The sequence below is a fragment of the Pleurodeles waltl genome, chromosome 3_1 (genome assembly GCF_031143425.1).
Source record: "Pleurodeles waltl isolate 20211129_DDA chromosome 3_1, aPleWal1.hap1.20221129, whole genome shotgun sequence".
Lineage (NCBI taxonomy): Eukaryota > Metazoa > Chordata > Amphibia > Caudata > Salamandridae > Pleurodeles > Pleurodeles waltl.
Genome location: NC_090440.1, coordinates 1849100621 through 1849120759, shown reverse-complemented (window position 1 = coordinate 1849120759; position 20139 = coordinate 1849100621).

The following is a 20139-nucleotide window of genomic DNA, read 5'->3' as shown; positions in this document are numbered from 1 at the left end:
CGGACAATCCGGATGGAACAGCCCCATGTAAGGACATCAAAAAGAGTATCCTGGAGAGAGTAGGACACGACACGGAGTACTACCGCTTACGTTTCCGGAAAATCAAATGAGGTCCTACCGAAGATCCCCGGACATTCTATTATAAAGTCAAGGACCTGGGACTCAAGTGGTTCGGTCCCATAGGAACAGAAAGAGAAGATGTTATAAAAGTGGTCATCCTGAAGCAATATTTGGAATTCCTCCCTCCGCCCACCTGTAGTTGGATCCAACAGCACCCTAACGTCAATACAAGTATGGCAGTTGACCTGGCATGTGCCTACCACAGGTCAACCGAGTTTAAGAGTGGAAGCTCTAAAATGACAAGTCCCTCAACACGACTTCCAACAATACCCGTTCGGTCCTTTACCCGCAAAACTATCGAGGACACTACTTGGCCGAAAGTAGGGGAAAACCCCCCTATTCAGCAACCACAGGGCTACAGTTGTTGCGAATGGGGCCACATAGCCCGGGTATGTCCTCACAAGGAGGACAAAACAGAGCCCATGGAAGTCAGGATTACTAGGGGAAGAGTCCTATTCACAGGAAAAGGCAACCCCAGATACATACAGGAGATAAGAGTCAATGAAAGAACCATCACAGCCCTGGTTGACTCCGGCTGTAGTCAGTCCGTTCTCAGAACTGGGGTGGTAGACCTACCAGAACAACAGTCATCACAATGGGTCTCTATTTGCTGCATCCACGGGGACAAAAGAGAATATCCCCTGGTTTCAGTTCGTCTAGAATGGGAAGGGAGACAGGAGGAGGTCCACATGGGGTTTATGGCCCGCTTAGTGGAGGACTGTATATTAGGGACTGAATACATATACTTTCCGGAGGTATTACAGAAAGTAAAAACTCAAATCCAATCAGACCCTTGGTGGGCAGAGGCTCCATTTTTGGCTATCCCCATAGAGATTGAACCTCCCCGCTACAAACCTACTAAACAGGAGAAGAGATGCAATAAACAACTCTATTGAACACAAGAGAGGGAAGAGAACCCAAGGAAGATCTTGGGTGCTGTCCCAAACCCCTGTCCCTCCTTCCGGGGCAGTCAACGGTAAGATCCATCCCTTCAAAATGCATGGAAGGCTGCCAAGACAGAAAGCACAGGAGAGGTGGGTCCTTATTTCCTTATCCACAAAAACCTCCTATACTGAATCATCAAACACAATAATAAAGAGAAATGACAACTAGTTGTACCTGAGCCCTATCGCACACAAGTGCTCTATCTTGCCCACAATCAACCAGGAGGGGGACACTATGGTAGAGAGAAAACGGAAGAATATTTATTACGCCGGTTTTATTGGCCAGGAGTCTATGCACATATCCGACGGTATTATACCCAATGTCCCAAATGCCAATTAGTTGACCCTGGACCCCAGAGGAGAGCACCCTTACAGCCCCTAACAATAATAGACATTCCCTTTTCCCGAGTTGGAATGGACTTGATAGGCCCCCTCCTCCCATCCACAAAAGGGCATACTTACATTTTAGTTCTCGTTGATTGCGCCACAAGGTATCCAGAAGCCATACCCTCACTAGCATGACGACCAAAAATGTGGCCCAAGCCATGATTGGCTTCTTTTCTAGGGTCGGCTTTCCCAGTGAAATTTTAACAGACCAAGGTACCCCATTCATGTCGGCCTTGATGGCGCATATCTGTAAGACTTTGGGAGTCAAACAACTCAAAACCTCGGTATATCATCAACAAACCGATGGCCTAGTCGAACGATATAACCGTACAATAAAATCTTTGTTGCAGAAAACCGTCTCAGAATCAGGGCGGGACTGGGATCGGAAGCTCCCACTGGTCCTCTATGCTATAAGGTCCCATGAACAAGCCTCTACAGGGCATAGCCCTTTCGAACTTGTCTTTGGGCGACAACCCCGCAGTTTAATAGATATGCCGGCTGAGATATGGGAAGAGGAGGAAGAAGGTGAGAAACCTTTACTAGAGTATGTCCAGGAACTAAGGTCCCAAATACAAACAGTATGGGAAGACGTGAGGAGTCATATGGAGAAAGCCCAAAACAAGAAAAAGCAATATTATGATCAGGGTACGAAAACAAGAATACTTCAGCCCAACGAGAAAGTTCTCGTATTACGCCCCAGTTCCGATAATAAACTATTAGCCAAATGGCAGGGTGCATATACAGTGTTAAAACCAGTTTCTCCGGTTACCTACCTCATTGAATTATCAAAGAACCCAAAAAGAGTACAAATCTATCATAACAACTTGCTGAAGAGGTGGGAGGTGCCCACTATGTCTATTAACCGTGTTGCTACGGGATTCTTAATAACACCTGAAAAACCTTTAGATATCGAGTTATGTCCCATTAACCCGGAAGTATCCCCAGAACTGCCCCAGATTAACCCCGAAATACCAGGACACCAACGCAGACACCTGGACCGCCTCCTGGCTCAGGATACCAACTTATTTTCAGAAAAACACCAGAGGGTCAAACGGTACGCCAACGACCCTACCGTATTCCGGAATCCCAACGACATCTTATTGAGCAGGAAATAAAAACCATGCTACAAATGAAAGTCATAGGACAATCGGTCAGCCCTTGGTGTTCGGCGGTCGTATTGGTACCAAAACCGGATGGCTCTATCCGTTTCTGTATTGATTTTCGCCGGTTGAATGCCATATCCCTTTTTGATACGTACCACATTCCCAGAGTTGATGATCTACTCGAAAAACTAGGCAAGGCCCGATACATGTCAACTCTCGATTTAACAAAAGGGTATTGGCAAATACCCCTAACACCAGCAGACCGGGAGAAAACAGCTTTCTCACCACGTTCCGGGCTTTACCAGTTTACTGTACTGCCATTCGGCCTCCATGGTGCTACCTTTCAAAGGTTAATGGATCATCTCCTAAGACCCTATCAAAATTACACAGCTGCCTATCTCGATGATATCGTGGTTTTTAGTGAGACATGGGAAGAACATCTTGAACATCTAAATAGCGTTTTCCATATCCTACGCGGAGCAGGTCTTACAGCTAATCCCAAAAAGTGTCATCTGGCACATGATCATATAGCTTATCTCGACTACTTCATAGGGAGGGGACAACTGCGGCCCCACAAAAACAAAGTAGAGGCCATCCAACAAGTACCCATTCTAACAACCAAAAGAGAGCTTCATTCCTTTTTGGACTTAATAGGATATTATCAACGGTTCATACCCAGTTATTCCACCATAGCAGCACCCCTTACCGACCTGTTACAGAAAAAACAACCATCCAAAATATCAGACTTGTCAGATGAAAAACTATCAAGTTTCTGATGTCTCAAACACTGCCTCACGACTGAGCCCGTCTTACAGTGCCCCGACTTTACTAAAGTCTTTCACCTTTAAACTGATGCCTCAGACGTTGGATTAGGAGCAGTGTTGTCTTAAACGGATGAGAAAGGTTACAATCATCCCATAGTATTCATTAGTAGGACGTTATTGTCTAGGGAACATAATTACCCCATGATCGAGAGGGACTGTTTTGCCATCAAGTGGGCCATGGAGAACCTACAATACTACCTTTTAAGGCACCCCTTTATTTTGTACACAGATCATGCACCCCTCACTTGGTTGGCCGCCCACAAGAATACCAACTCATTTATCCTCAGGTGGTTTATGGAACTCCAACCCTTTTCATTCCAGGTCCGTCATATCCCTGGGGACCTCGAAGGTGTTGCAGACTATTTGTCCAGGTATCCTGGAACCACGGAACTCCACCAGTCCCATCATTGGGAGGGGAGATGTAGCCGGGCTGCGGATGCCGTGGCTACATTTCATGACGATCCGGGAACGGCAAGGCACCCGACAGCTGCCACAGAGGACAAAAGACCTGAAAACAGGAATCCGGACCTCCGGATTCCCATAGCCTTACCTGAAGAGAAACGGACACCACACCGCTGGGAGGAAAAAGAAGTGGCCGACAAAGCCGGGAACCCGGATATCCGGGTTCCTAAGAGAACAAAAAGTGAAGAAAGACTATGCGCGCGGAGGACAGAGGAGGAGAAGAACGCAGAGGAGAAAGACGGTGAGGAGGAAAGGACGTAGACAGCGAACAGAGAGGACATCGAAGGACCCGAAGGGACAAGAGATTCACACCTTGGGGGAACAGAGGCAGAGAAAAGCCGAGGGACCCCCACGGAGGGACAGGACAGTCCCCAGAGACTCGAACTCCACCACGTCCCTGGCGGGACGTGGCTAAAGCAGGTACGGTCCTGCTTAAGGAATTAATTATTCTCTATGGTCGGAAGGGAGGCGGGTGGAGTAGAGGGATAGAGGGAAGAAGGGGGAGGAGGGGGGAAGTTTGAAAAGGGGAACACTCACAGACAAAAGAATCATTAACCACTGAGCACAGAGACAGTGTGATTTAAAAAACTTTGACGTAAACTGTATACACAGAGGTGTAGGGACGGGGTCCTACATCCCTCACCCTTAAATCCTACTTCTGTTACTTTTTGCTTTTCTTCTCTTGGAAGAAGATATTGCTACCACACTCACTCACTTACTCTCTCTCTCTCTCTCTCTCTCTCTCTCTTTTTCTCTCTACACACCCTCCTTGCATGTTACTAAATACAAACTCATTTACAGAGACACTACTTACCTGCCCTTTCGTTCCTCTTTTTCCGGTCCTCCTGACAATTCTGCTGCCGGTAAACCATATACCATCACTGAGAGACCTGAGGGAGAAGTAACAGAGGAGATCACCCATCTTAAAACCCACATATTGTTGGAATACAATAAAAATCACGTATACTCACCTTGTCTCCCGAGTGTCGTCTTACTCCCTATCGCTATACCCACGGCCACAGGGGGCAAAAAGTTAGGGGGCCTCTGCAATTAGCCCAGTTCTCTCACACATGGCATCCAGCCACGAGCTGCGTGTACAGAAGTCTGGTGATGGTCCCCTACCTCCTCCCTTACCACTCACACCATGCAAGCAGAAGGTGTTGGACATCCTGCATTCTAAGAGCTTGACAGGAATACCTGGGAGAGTGGAGTCTGGTAGGTCCTCGCACATAAATATCACCAAAATGTATTGTCATGCATGGCCACCTTTTGCCAACTTTACTGTCAACCCACTCAATAGCTCAGTGTCCATCTGACCATAGACCCCTATCTGGCCTCCAATGGTGTGTCCTACTCATAATTACCTTGTTTGTCAACTCCCCATTGAAATGTGCTGACCTGAGAGGATGGCATCTGTATAGTGTGTGAAGGCACTGACAGTAATGCTAAGGCCAGGAGGAACTGCTACTATCTCTACACTTAGACACAACAGTGTCTTCTGCTCCAATGGCCCTTCTCCCCCACTCAGCCATTAAAATGTACCCACCTGAGAGGATGACATCAGCATAGTGTATGGGTAGGATAGGCACTGAAAGGAATGCTAAGGCTAGAAGGCACTGGGGCACTGGAACGGTCACTACACTCAGCTAAAAGAGTGTCCTCTGCTCCAATGACCCTTCCCCCTTTACTCAGCCATTGAACTGTACCCACCTGAGAGGATGACATATGTGTAGTGTCGGGGTAGGACAGGTATTGGCAGGAATGCTAAGGTCAGGGGAGCACTGTTATTGTCACTACACTCAGACAAAGCAGTGCCCTCTCCTCTGTATAGTGTGTGGGTAGGACATGCACTGACAGGAATGCTAAGGTCAGGAGGCACTGCTGCTGTCACTACACTCAGCCAAAACAGTGTCCCCAGCTCCAATGATCCTTACTTCTCTACTCAGCCTTTGATCTGTACCCACCTGAGTGGATGACCTATGTATAGTGTGTGTAGTACTTGGAGTAAAATGACTGTAGATCCCAGGAGGACCAGTCCCTCTAACTCTAATAACCAGGCCAGTGTTCATATTACATTGTGCATCTGTCTGTGATCTTGCAAATGAAGTTTACCCTCCTGGGAGGGAGAAAGATACATCTCATGGCACACTCTCTTATGTGGTTACCACCTAGATCCACCTTGAGCAGCTATGTCAAGAAATATTGTGGACAGGAAGGACAGCTCAACCTGTGTGCCAAAAATATATGAGACAGACCAAAGGCCCTAAGATGCATCATAGGAATGGTATTGGCAGCAGACAACTATCACATATACAACAAGTATTATACCTGACAGCCTTAGGGTGGTCACCCCTAACCTTTTGCCTGCCTGTCTTCCTCCACTTTTTAGATACTGTTTTTGCTGGTTTAAAGACTCTGCACACTTTACCACTGCTAACCAGTGCTATAGTGCATATGCTCTCTCCCTTTAAACATGGTAACATTGGATCATACCCAATTGGACTATTTAATTTACTTATAAGTCCATAGTAGAGTGCACTATATGTGCCTAGGGCCTGTAGATTAAATGCTTCTAGTGGGCCTGCAGCACTGATTGTGCCACCCACTTAAGTAGCCCCAGGCCTTGTCTCAGGCCTGCCATTGCAAGGCCTGTACGTGCAGTTTCACTGCCAATTCGACTTTCAATTAAAAGTACTTGCCAAGCCTAAAAGTCCCCTTTTTCTACATATATGACACCCCTAAGGTATGTCCTAGGTAACCCATAGGTCAGGGTGCTGTGTAGGCAAAAGGCAGGACATGTACGTGTGTAGTTTACATGTCCTGGTAGTGTAAAACTCCTAAATTTGTTTTTACACTGCTGTGAGGCCTGCTCGCTTCATAGGCTAATATTGGGGCTGCCCTCATACATTGAGTGGTAGCTGCTGATCTGAAAGGAGTAGGAAAGTCACACTTAGTATGGCCAGAATGGTGATACAAAATCCTGCTGACTGGCGAAGCTGGATTTAATATTACTATTTTAGAAATGCCACTTTTAGTAAGTGAGCATTTCTCTGCACTTAAATCTTTCTGTGCCTTACAATCCACATCTGGCTGGGTTTAGTTAACAGCTCCCTTGTGCATTTACTCAGACACACCCCAAACATAGGATATTCAGTCTCACTTGCATACATCTGCATTTTGAATGAGTCTTCCTGGGCTGGGAGGGTGGAGGGCCTGACACCTGCATGTCAAAGGACAGTAGCCTGCCCTCACACAAAGGACTGCCACACCCCCTATTGGGACCCTATCAGACAGGATTGAACTGAAAGGGGACCTTGTGCACTTTTAAGCCACTCTTTCAAGTCTTCCCCACTTCAAAGGCACATTTGGGTATTTAAACAGGGCATGTGCCCCTACTAACTCAGATACTTCCGGGAGAAGAGAACCTGAACCAGAACCTGCAACTTGCCAAGAACTGCCTGGCTGCCCAAAGGACTCACCTGTCTGCTTTCTGTGAATGACTGCTGCCTTGCTGTTGCTCTGTTGCCTTTCTGCACTCTAGCTGTGATGAAGAAGTGCTATCCAAGGGCTTGGATAGAACTTGCCTCCTGTTCCCTGAAGTCTCAGGACCAAAAATACTTCATGTCTACAAGAAGGACTCCTTGTGTGGTGAAATTCGATGCACAGCCAGCCAGAAACAATGCACAGCCTGCACTGTGGTGAAAATTTCACAGCATGTGGAACCAAACGACGAAGCCGGACTTTGCATCAAGAAGATCAACGTAGTGCCAGCGTAGCGACCGGAAATTTGACGCATGGCCCACCGGAATGCCTCATAACCGAACCGGAACAATGCAGTCCGACTTCCAGAGAGGAATCGACGCAGCGCCCGCCATGCGGTAGAAAATTTGATGCAACACCCACTGAATCACCGCAGCTCCTTTGTGCTTGAAAGAGACTTTGATTGCTTTTAAAAGACTTAAGACAATTTGGGGGTCATTACAACATTGGCGGTATAAGGCGCTTACCGCCGTGCAGAAGACCGCCAATACACCGCAGCGGCTGCGGTAGACCGCCACAGCTATTATGACACACATCACGGAATCCGTCGAAATTCAGACACCCACACAATACCGCCACACCAAAGGTCAGCGAGAAACTGGCGGAAACACATCCTTCACCTCCACGCCAACAGAAACACGCCCATGCCATTACGACCCAAGAATCCACGCGGCGGTCTTTCAACCACGGTATTCCATTGGCGGTACACACTGCTGCGCTCAAAATACACACACATCTCCAAAACACCGCCACATTGGACAATTTGAAATACACACACCTGACACACATACACACACCACTCCCACACACTCAATACTATATAAAACACACACCCACATCACCCACAAACCCCTACTACCCAAAATTCTGAGAGAAGGCCAGAGAGACAGCACAGAACAGACAACCCCATCACACAGAGGCACACAACACCATCATCCATGCAACATCCAAGCACAAAGCACCACATACCACTACACTCACCACACTCATCAACACATACACCACCCCACACATCACCTACACCACCCCATGTCACGCCAAAGACACCCCCGCTTCTCCGAGGAAGAGCTCAGGGTCATGGTGGAGGAAATCATCCGGGTAGAGCCACAGCTATTTGGCTCACAGCTACAGCACACATCCATAGCCAGGAAGATGGAGTGTGAGAAAACAGGGCTGATTGCAGAGGCCCCATAACTTTTTGCCCCCATTTTCCTCTTTTTTCTGGTGTTTTCCTGACTTTGATGGTGCCCTGGGTACTGCTAACCAGTCCCAGGGCCTGTGCTCTGTGTAAAATGGATATGCAAATTAGGCTAATTATAATTGGCTAAGTTAACCTACCTATAAGTCCCTAGTATATGGTAGGGCATGTAGGTTTAGGGACCACAGCATAGGTGGTGCACACCTAGGTGCGCTGCTGAGGTGCCCAGTGTCATTTTAAAAGCAAGCCTGCCTTGCTGGCTGCTTTTAAATTAAAGTTATATGCAAATTCGACTTTGGAATTAAAGGTACTTCCAAAGTCTTAAACTACCTTATTTTTACATATAAGTCACCCCTAGGGTGTGCCCTATGTGCCCCTAGGGCTGGGTGCCATGTAACTATAAGCAGGGACTTTATAAAAATAGATTTAAAAGCCCTGGTGAGGTAAAAACAGCCAAATTCGTTTTTCCCTCATTGAAGTAAATGGCCTTCATAGGCTAGAATGGGCAGACTTTATTTTAAATTTTAAAGTCTCCTTAAATGTTACATACCAAGAATTTGGTATCAAATTGATTGTTGTAATAAATCCCACAACTTCCAGTTGTTGGATTTAATATAACTAGTTCAGGTAAAAAGTTTAGACTTTACCTAGTTGCCAATTTCAGCTCTGCATTGTTTTTGCTGCTGTGCTCTGATTGGCCAGCCTGCAGCAGCTTCTGCCAGGCTACCTTGATGAGGTGTGAAGTGGCCTGACTTCACACAAAGGAATGTGCTTGGGGGAGAGAATCTCCCCTCAGCAGATGGTGAGGCAGGAAGGGGGAGGGCTGCCAAACTGGTCTTCAAAGGCAGAGAAGGACATTTGGAGCACCCAGCAACACCCCCACATCCTGCAACCCCAGACAATTAGGTGCCCCCTTGATTAGATTAGGAGAGGGCAGTAGAGGGGTGTGTTTATGATTTTTAGCCACACCAGTGGGTGGGCTCAGCCTGATGTAACCTCCAAAAATCAGATTCATCCATGTTGGATTTTTAGAGACTGTTGCCTTCTGGGATGGATTTTTGCCACACTTCCCAGGAAGTGGTCATCACAGGGGGACGACCCTGTCCCTGATTGGAGAACCAGGGCCCCCCTGCTTTTCACCCAGGAGCAAGGATAAAACTGGCAGACCTGCACCCACACCTCAGATCCCCTCCAGAAATCAACAAGAAAGGAACTAAAGAAGAAGAAGGACTGCCCTGCTGGACCCCTGGCCTGCACCTGGAACCTGCACTCAGAAGGACTGCACCAGCTGCACACTTGGGCTTCACCACAAGAAGGACTTTGCCTGGCTTCAACTGGTTCAAGGAGGGACTCCCTGTTTGCTACAGGTGAAAAATTGCTAACCAGAGTCCCCTGCACCAACTCCTGAAGAAAGCGACCAGCTGACCACTGTCCAGTGGCCAAAAAGGAGTTTGCGCCAGGTGCATTCTGGGAGTTGAAGTCCGCACCCCCCAAGGACCATCACAGAACTTCTGGACCGTTGGGGTGAGCTGTGGATCCCAAAAGAACCTTAAAAGAACATCTGGGTGAAGCCCCAGAAGTTTGGAAAAGATTTGAGAATTTTTGGAAAAAAGCTCCAGAGAGGGACCGACCCGCCGCGGAAATTCTAGCCGGCTTGCCTCAACCGCGACCCGGCCTGACTTCATGGTTCGTCCCGGTAAAGAAAAACATCCAAAAAAGAGACTAAGGGGGTCATTCTGACCCTGGCGGTAATTACCGCCATGGCGGAGGTCGGCGGTAGCACCGCCAAAAGGCTGGCGGTGCACCGCTGGGCATTCTGACCGCGGCGGTTCAGCCGACTTTCCGCTGCCCTTGAGAATCCGCGCTCCGCCGCCATGGGGATTCTGACACCCCCTACCGCCATCCAGTTCCTGGCGGTTCTCCCGATGGCATGGGCACTGCAGGGGCCCCTGTAAGAGGGCCCCAAAAAGAATTTCAGTGTCTGCCTAGCAGACACTCAAATTCGCGACGGGTGCAACTGCACCCGTCGCCCCTTCCCACACCGCCGGCTCAATTCTGAGCCGGCGTCCTCGTGGGAAGGGTGTTTCCCGCTGGGCTGGCGGGTGGACTTTCGGCGGTCGCCCGCCAGCCCAGTGGGAAAGCCAGAATGACCGCTGCGGTCTTTTGACCGCGGAGCGGTCTTTCGGCGGGAACCGCGTGGCGGGCGGCGACCGCCGTCCGCCGCGGTCAGAATCACCCCCTAAGTCCGAACGTAAAAAGTTGACCGGGACCTCCCAGCCATCGTATCCGAGAAGGGCTCCATGGACGTCGGATCAAGATCCAGGTTTACCCCTGTCGAAGGATTTTCATCTCGAAAAAACGACTAAGTCCGAAGGTAAAAGTCTCCACCGAGGAAACCCACATCGCGTATCCGGACAAGGGCTCCAGGAGGTCGGATTCAACTGGCAGGTTCGTCCCGGTGAAGAAAAACTTCAAAATAAAGACTAAGTCAGAAGGTAACTTTTTAACCGAGGCCTCCCGCGACCTGTAGCCGAACAGGGCTCCATCGCGGTCGGCCTGAAAGTTTGACTTTGCCCCGGTCGAGGTGCAACCAGATGACCCGATTGGCGCTTTTTGTTTCTAAGCGCTAGAAAAGTAATAATTCTTTAAAAATTCATATCTCCGGTTCCCCTGAACCGATTTTAATCGTTTTTGTGTCATTTTAAAGATAAAAATATAAACTATTTTTATAAATTGGTTTTGGATTTTTAAACTGTTTCCTGTGTTTTATTTAATTACTGTTTTGTGATATTTGAATGCTTTACACTTTGTCTCCTAAGTTAAGCCTTGACGCTCGTTGCCAAGCTACCAAGGGTTGAGCTGGGATTAATTTACTGAGACCTAACTGTACCTATGTGGAGGTTAGTGGCTTGTTGCTAGGTGTAGGTACCTACCTGCCCTACCAATAACCCATTTTCCAACATGGAGCTATGGCAAAGAATAGTGGACAGGGTCAACGCTGTGGGACAGCACCCAAGAAATAGGGAGGACATCAGGAAGAGGTGGAACAACCTACGGGGGAAGGTGCGTTCCACGGCATCCAGGCACCACATCGCGGTACAGCGGACTGGTGGCGGACCCCCACCTCCTCCCTCACAACTAACAACATGGGAGGAGCAAGTCTTGTCCATCTTGCATCCTGAGGGCCTCGGAGGAGTCGTTGGAGGAACGGACACTGGTAAGTCTAATCTTAACCATCATAACCCCCACCCTACCTGCATGATATCACACACCCCCACCATCACACCCTCCCCTGTCACCCCAAATCCTCACCTATCTACCCATGACAACAACCACCCATCCCAAGACCTGCATGACAAAACTAAGCATGGACACCCATCACCAAAGTATGCCCACTGCACAGACCCACAACACCCCTCAACCATCAGCACACAAGCCCCCACACAGGAATGCCTGCACTGGGGTTCACGAACACCCAACCATTGCACTCCATGAAACACACACATGCAATAATCATGTACTTATACCCCCGCAGGAACCCGAAGGAACGTCACCACACCAGAGGGTCCAGACAACACCACTCCACCCCCAGAAGAGGCCCACAGTGACGACAGCAGCTCTGCCCCACTGGATCTTGATGACCAGGCCAGACCATCGTGGGCCTCAGGACAGTCGGTTCCCCTTGCCCAGCCACAGCCCAACACTGAGCTTGCACCCTCTGGTAACACCAGCACAGCACCCACCGAGCGGGCCCAAACCTCCCTACCCAGGACAGGTCAATCAGCGGTGTGTCCACCACTACAGGGCACCCAGGCTAACCCAACACCCCAACAACAACAGGGACCTGGGGGCAGTGGTAGTGGGCACACGGTGCAGGGGACGGAGGCACAGGAACACAGGGGAACTCGGAGGGCTGCTGTGCGACAGAGGGAGGACAGGCCAAGGGAACCTACTCTCAACGAGGCCCTATCCTCCATCATGGAAGCATACCACCACTCCCAGGAGACAATGGCCACGGTCCTGGCCAAGTTGCAGGAGACCCTGCGTCTGCAGGAGGAGCAGTATTTGGGGTTCAGGGAGGAGCTCAGGACCATCGTCTCCACCCTGGGCAACCTTCGTAGGGGTGCTGACGGACATTCAAAAGACCTTGAGGGACACCGTAGCACTCCAAGGGGCCCCTGACACTAGCATGGACGACGAACTGCCCACCACCTCCGCCGGTGCTAGTGGACAGGACGCCCCGCCACAGGACCAACACACCAACACCCCACCCCCTGCAGATGGAGAACCACCACGAAATCGGTCCCTGAGATCCAGGAACAGGACAGAGCAAGATGGCAAGACCCCCGCCAGGAAATAAGACTACCCTGATTGTCCCCCCACTGTCCCACTTTGTTACCCTGTCCACATTGGAACTGCCCCAGCTCCACTTTCAATGTCCAGATGTGCAATGTACCTGTGAGACTAATAGACTGGACTCTGCCATGGACATTCCTCATTCATGACCTATCCTCATTTCACAACCCCCCTAAATTTTTATGCACTTCAATAAACACCCTTGAAACCTAAATAAGATTGGAGTCAGTCAATGATTGTGAACTTTGTATTGTCAATTACAGTGTTAAAAAAGGTTACCCATTGGAAGGCCAACATACCAATGTCACACATCACAAGCCTTTCAAGGGTGCAAGCTGTTGACACGTAGGTTACCACATTACTGAAACTGAAATGGTAGGGGACAACTCAGTTAACAAATAGGGAGTGAAATGTAGGTACAGGATAGAGGTAGATGTGTGAAATTCAATATTATGTGATACCTATTATGTGGGACCTATGGGTCCCAGGAGCCAATGAACAGGTGCGCTGGCGGTGATGATGCGCACCGCCACGGACGTCACCGCCGCGGACGTCACCACCATTTTCTATCTATTCAATCACTAGATACCTGACCTTCGACAGGAGAGGACCTACACTGCTAGTGCTGCTGTGACATCGGTCTGGAAGCGACGATGGCTGCTGCGTCTGGGGAAAGGGCCCCTGCCTTCACTGCACAGGAGTTGGAGAATCTTGTGGATGGGGTCCTCCCCAAGTACACGCTACTCTACGGTCCTCTAGACCAACAGGTTAGTACACAGGGAGCACGTTGTATGGGCTAGGCCTGGGTGGAGAGGGCTGGGTGGATGAGGGAAGGGGGCAGAGTACATAGAACAGTCATGCATGGGGATGAATGGGCCACAGGGATAGATTTGGGAGGGGGCCAATTAAAATGATGGTGCAGTAGGTAATGACTGTTCCTCTTTCCTTGTGCATGTCATGTAGGTCAGCGCCCACCAGAAGAGGGACATTTGGCGTGCCATCGCCAAGGAAGTCCGGACCCTGGGGGCCCACCAGAGACGGGGCACCCACTGCCGTAAGAGATGGGAGGACATTCGCAGCTGCAGCAAGAAGACGGCGGTGGCTCAGCTGGGGATGGCCTCCCAACGTGGGAGGGGTGCCCGTCGCACCATGACCCCCCTGATGTTCAGGATCCTGGCGGTGGCCTACCCGGAGTTGGATGGGCGCTTAAGGACATCACAGCAGACACAAGGGGGTGAGTACAACCTCAGCCTATGGACTTTGCGTGCAGTGGAGCTGTCTGGTTGGGGGTAGTGGGCTGTGGGTGTCCCTAGGCCAGGGCGAGTTAGGTAGGCAAGGCCCCTACGTTATGTAGGCCATGTGGCACTCTACCCCAGCTCTAAAATAAGCCAAATTGATGTATAGTTGCCCCTTTGCCATCCATGTGGGCAGATTTCTACCATTGCCATGTAGGCCATATCCCAGAAATTGCATGTGCAGAGGGCAGGAGCACGGCGTAATGCAGGGGGCTGCTGCGTTTGTCTTGTCCGCCAACGGTAGCGGTATGCCATGCACTAAAACTCTCTTTCTTCTGTCTCCCCCCTTTTCCTGCTCTCCCTGTCCTTCTGTACATCAGCATCAACAGGCGGAGGTACAGTGGCACCGGAGCACGAGGGAGCTGCATCCCACATGGCCATGGAGGGCCACACCACAGACTTGGAATTCACCAGTGGGACGGAGGGCGAGGGGAGCTTTACGTCGGCAACAGGATCACCAAACAGCGACACAGACTCGTCCGCCGATGGGAGCTCCCCTGTGGTGGCAGCACCATCTGTGAGACCCACTTCTACAGGTACAGCCGCCACCTCCCCTATCAGCACCGCCCTCCCAGCAGCCCCTCAGCGTTCGCCCCGTGCCCGCTCACCCAGGAGGGTGGGCATCACCTTCTCCCCAGGCACCTCAGGCCCTGTCCCTGTCACCCCTGCTGCCCTCAGTGAGGAGGCCATTGACCTCCTCAGGTCACTCACTGTTGGGCAGTCTACCATTGTGAATGCCATCCAGGGTGTAGAACAAGAGTTGCAACACAGTAATGCATTCCTGGAAGGCATTCATTCTGGTCAGGCTGTCCTTCAGCGAACCCTGCAATCTCTGGCCTCAGCACTGATGGCAGCCATTGTCCCTGCGTCTAGCCTCCCCCCTCCAACTTCCTCCACCCAGGCCCAATCCCCTGTACCTCAGCCCATCCCAAGCACACCTACAGACCAGCATGCACACAAGTCAACACCCAAAAGTAGCTCAAGCAAACATAGGCACCACACACACCACAGGCACTCACACAAGCATCACACCCATACAGACACAGCAACATCCACTGTCTCCACTGTGTCCGTCCTCCCTCCCAGTGTCGTCTACACACACACCGGCATGCACCACATCTACAGGCACTAGGACTCGCACCAGGACACCCAGCACCACAAGCCATCACCTGCACTCACCACCTCCACTGCCATATACACGTCCCCTGTGTCTTCTCCCAGTGTGTCTGTGACGCCCCCTCCCAAAGTACCCAAATGCCGGCAATCACTCACCCAACATCCATCCACCTCACGACAGCCTCCAGTACCTGCACCTGCACCCAAAACAGCTAACGTGACACCTCCTACAACCACCTCCTCTTCCTCCACTCCCAGACCCCCTCCAGCTACCCATCTCAGTGTCCGTCAGAAACTGGCCCTCTGTGAAATTGACCTTTTTGCCCCCACCCCGCCCCCTCCAGTTCATCAGTCCCGTCGTAGCGCCTCAGCCAAAAAGGCTCCAGTACCAGTGGTGCGTGTACCAGGTTTTTGGAGTGCCCCGTCCACCATGGCAGGCAGTAGGACCCGGAGCCAAGGCACTGTCAGCCCACCCCCTGTAAAGGCTCTGAAATTGGAGAGTGGACGACGGGACCGTGTCAAGACTCCTGGTGGGACAAAAAGTGAAATGGGATCGAAGGCGATTGGTGAGTCATCTGTAACTCCAAAGAAGGTGGGGAAGGTCCCGAGGAAGTCTCCCCAACCTGTTGTGAGTGTCACGGCGGAGAAATGCGCCATCATTTCTGGCGGTCCAAACACAACCGCCAGCACCATCGTTAATGGTCCAGAAACCACCGCCAGAGTCATAGGCCAGGAGGGCCAAAGTATTGTTACTGGTCAGGAGACCACCGCCACCGCCGGAGTCACAGCCCAGGAGGGCCCAAGTATCGTTACTGGTCAGGAGACCACCGCCACCGCCGGAGTCACAGCCCAGGAGGGCCCAAGTATTGTTACTGGTCCAGAGACCACCGCCAGAGTCATAGCCCAGGAGGGCCCAAGTATCGTTACTGGTCAGGAGACCACCGCCAGAGTCATAGCCCAGGAGGAACCAAGTATCGTTACTGGTCAGGAGACCACCGCCAGAGTCATAGGCCAGGAGGGACAAACTATCGTTACTGGTCAGGAGATCACCACCAGAGTCATAGCCCAGGAGGGCCCAAGTATCGTTACTGGTCCAGAAACCACCACCAGAGTCACAGCCCAGGAGCGCACAAGTATCGTTACTGGTCCAGAAACCACCGCCAGAGTCACAGCCCAGAAGCGCACAAGTATCGTTACTGGTCCAGAAACCACCGCCAGAGTCATAGCCCAGGAGGGCCCAAGTATCGTTACTGGTCCAGAAACCACCGCCAGAGTCATAGCCCAGGAGGGCCCAAGTATCGTCACTGGTCAGGAGACCACCGCCAGAGTCATACCCCAGGAGGGCCCAAGTATCGTTACTGGTCAGGAGACCACCGCCAGAGTCATAGCCCAGGAGGGCCAAAGTATCGTCACTGGTCAGGAGACCACCGCCACCGCCGGAGTCAGTGTCCAGGAGGGTCCAGAATCCTACAGCCCCGCTGAGCAATAATGAAACGTCAAGCCACAAACCAACGTCCAGTATGGAGTTCGTCATGCCACACACCAATGTCCAGTGTGGAGTTCATCATGCCACACACCAATGTCCAGTGTGGAGTTCGGCATGCCACACACCAATGTCCAGTATGGAGTTCGTCATGCCACACACCAATGTCCAGTGTGGAGTTTGTCATGCCACACACCAATGTCCAGTATGGAGTTCGTCATGCCACACACCAATGTCCAGTGTGGAGTTCGTCATGCCACACACCAATGTCCGTACCAGAACTGCCATGGCAAAGCACCGCTGAACAGGCCAAAGACTGCCATGTCAAAGCACCGCTGAACAGGCCAAAGACTGCCATGTCAAAGCACCGCTGAACAGGCCAAAGACTGCCATGGCAAAGCACCGCTGAACAGGCCAAAGACTGCCATGTCAAAGCACCGCTGAACAGGCCAAAGACTGCCATGTCAAAGCACCGCTGAACAGGCCAAAGACTGCCATGTCAAAACACCGCTGAACAGGCCAAAGACTGCCATGGCAAAGCACCGCTGAACAAGGCCAAGATTGCCATGGTGAAGACCGCTGAACAAGGCCAAGACTGCCATGGTGAAGACTGCTGAACAAGGCCAAGACCGCCATGGCAAAGCACCGCTGAACAGGGCAAAGACCACCATGGTGAAGACTGCTGAACAAGGCCAAGACTGCCATGGTGAAGACCGCTGAACAAGGCCAAGACCGCCATGGCATAGCACCGCTGAACAGGCCAAAGACTGCCATGGCAAAGCACCGCTGAACAGGGTAAAGACCGCCATGGTGAAGACCGCTGAACAAGGCCATGACTGCCATGGTGAAGACCGCTGTACAAGGCCAAGACAGCCATGGCAAAGCACCGCTGAACAGGCCAAAGACTGCCATGTCAAAGCACCGCTGAACAAGGCCAAGACCACCATGGCAAAGCACCGCTGAACAGGCCAAAGACTGCCATGTCAAAGCACCGCTGAACAAAGCCAAGACCGCCATGGCAAAGCACCGCTGAACAGGCCAAAGACTGCCCTGTCAATGCACTGCTGAACAATGCCAAGACCGCCATGGCAAAGCACTGCTGAACAGGCCAAAGACTGCCATGTCAAAGCACCGCTGAACAAGGTCAAGACCGCCATGGCAAAGCACCGCTGAACAGGCCAAAGACTTCCATGTCAAAGCACCGCTGAACAAGGCCAAGACCGCCGTGGCAAAGCACCGCTAAACAGGCCAAAGACTGCCATGAAGAAGACCACTGAACAAGGCCAAGACCGCCATGGCAAAGGACCGCTGAACAGGGCAAAGATCGCCATGGTGAGGACCGCTGAACAAGGCCAAGACTGCCATGGAGAAGACCGCTGAACAAGGCCAAGACCGCCATGGCAAAGCACCGCTGAACAGGCCAAAGACTGCCATGGCAAAGCACCGCTGAACAGGGCAAAGACCGCCATGGTGAAGACCGCTGAACAAGGCCAAGACTGCCATGGTGAAGACCGCTGAACAAGGCCAAGACCGCCATGGCAAAGCACCGCTGAACAGGGCAAAGACCGCCATGGTGAAGACTGCTGAACAGGCCAAAGACTGCCGTGGCAAAGCACCGCTGAACAGGCCAAAGACTACCATGTCAAAGCACTGCTGAACAGGCCAAAGACTGCCATGGCAAAGCACCGCTGAACAGGGCAAAGACCGCCATGGTGAAGACCGCTGAACAAGGCCAAGACCGCCATGGCAAAGCACCGCTGAACAGGGCAAAGACTGCCATGGTGAAGACAGCTGAACAAGGCCAAGACCGCCATGGCGAAGCACCGCTGAACAGGGCAAAGACCGCCATGGTGAAGACCGCTGAACAAGGCCAAGACTGCCATGGTGAAGACCGCTGAACAAGGCCAAGACTGCCATGGTGAAGACCGCTGAACAAGGCCAAGACCGCCATGGCAAAGCACCGCTGAACAGGCCAAAGACTGCCATGGTGAAGACCGCTGAACAGGCCAAAGACCGCGTGGGTATGAATAGTCCGGCACATCAGGCATCGTTCTCCCATGTGCAGCTGGGACTGTGACAGGACATGTACTTTCACGGGGAGACTCATCCAGTCTGGGCACCGGTCCCACCCAGTACCAGTAGAGAACTGCATCTACTTGCGAAGATGTGGCTTTGCACTCCCCAGGATGGCACAGTGGGCAAACCACCCACCGTAGAGACTTGAGAGACTGTGGCTTTGCACTCCCCAGGATGGCCCAGTGGGCAACCCACCCACTGTAAAGACTTGAGAGACTGTGGCTTTGCACTCCCCAGGATGGCACAGTGGGCAACCCACCCACTGTAAAGACTTGAGAGACTGTGGCTTTGCACTTCCCAGGATGGTATAGTGGGCAAACCACCCACTGTAGAGACTTGAGAGACTGTGGCTTTGCACTCCCCAGGATGGTATAGTGGGCAACCCACCCACTGTAGAGACTTGAGAGACTGTGGCTTTGCACTCCCCAGGATGGCACAGTGGGCAACCCACCCACTGTAGAGACTTGTGAGACTGTGGCTTTGCACTCCCCAGGATGGACCAGTGGGCAACCCACCCACTGTAAAGACTTGAGAGACTGTGGCTTTGCACTCCCCAGGATACACCAATGGGCATGGAGGCCCGTCGTGGATCTGGCTTCGTATTCATGTGGCTGAGGTGCCTCCCCTTCCCTTCCCCCTGAGGTGCCTGTAGTGTTTCAATCTGATGCCCCGGCAGTGTCCTCTCGGATTTTGGTCAGGTATCTATTGTGGGCCTCGCCCATGCATTTTTGGACTGTTTGTGCACGGACATTATTGTGTACATATCAGCACTACTTCTTGTATAGTACATTTATTTTTGACAGATTTCGTGATATATATCAGTATATTTTTGTTATGAGTAGTATATTGGCACAATACAAAGTTTGACCGCAATTCGCTTTGTGTTTTCATTCTTCCGGAGGGATTGTGGGTTGTTACTGTGATTTTTGTGACTGCATTGGTGTGTATGTTGTGATATGCGAGGGTGGGGGTGGGGGTGTTTGGTGGGTGTCCCCCTAACTTTTGCCTCCCCCCTCCCCCGTGTCGTAGGTGCAGTACTCACCGGTATGTTCTGCGCCTACGTCGCTGTTGGTCGTAGATGAGCAGGAATGCAAGGGCTGGGAGTATTTGTAATTCCGGCTCCATGGTGTCCTCGTTCCTCGTGGGATGTGTTGAGGTGAGCGTTTTCCCATTGCAAAAGCTGTTTCCACTGTGTTTTTATCCACGGTGAATCCGCCCCGGAAAAGGTGGCGGAT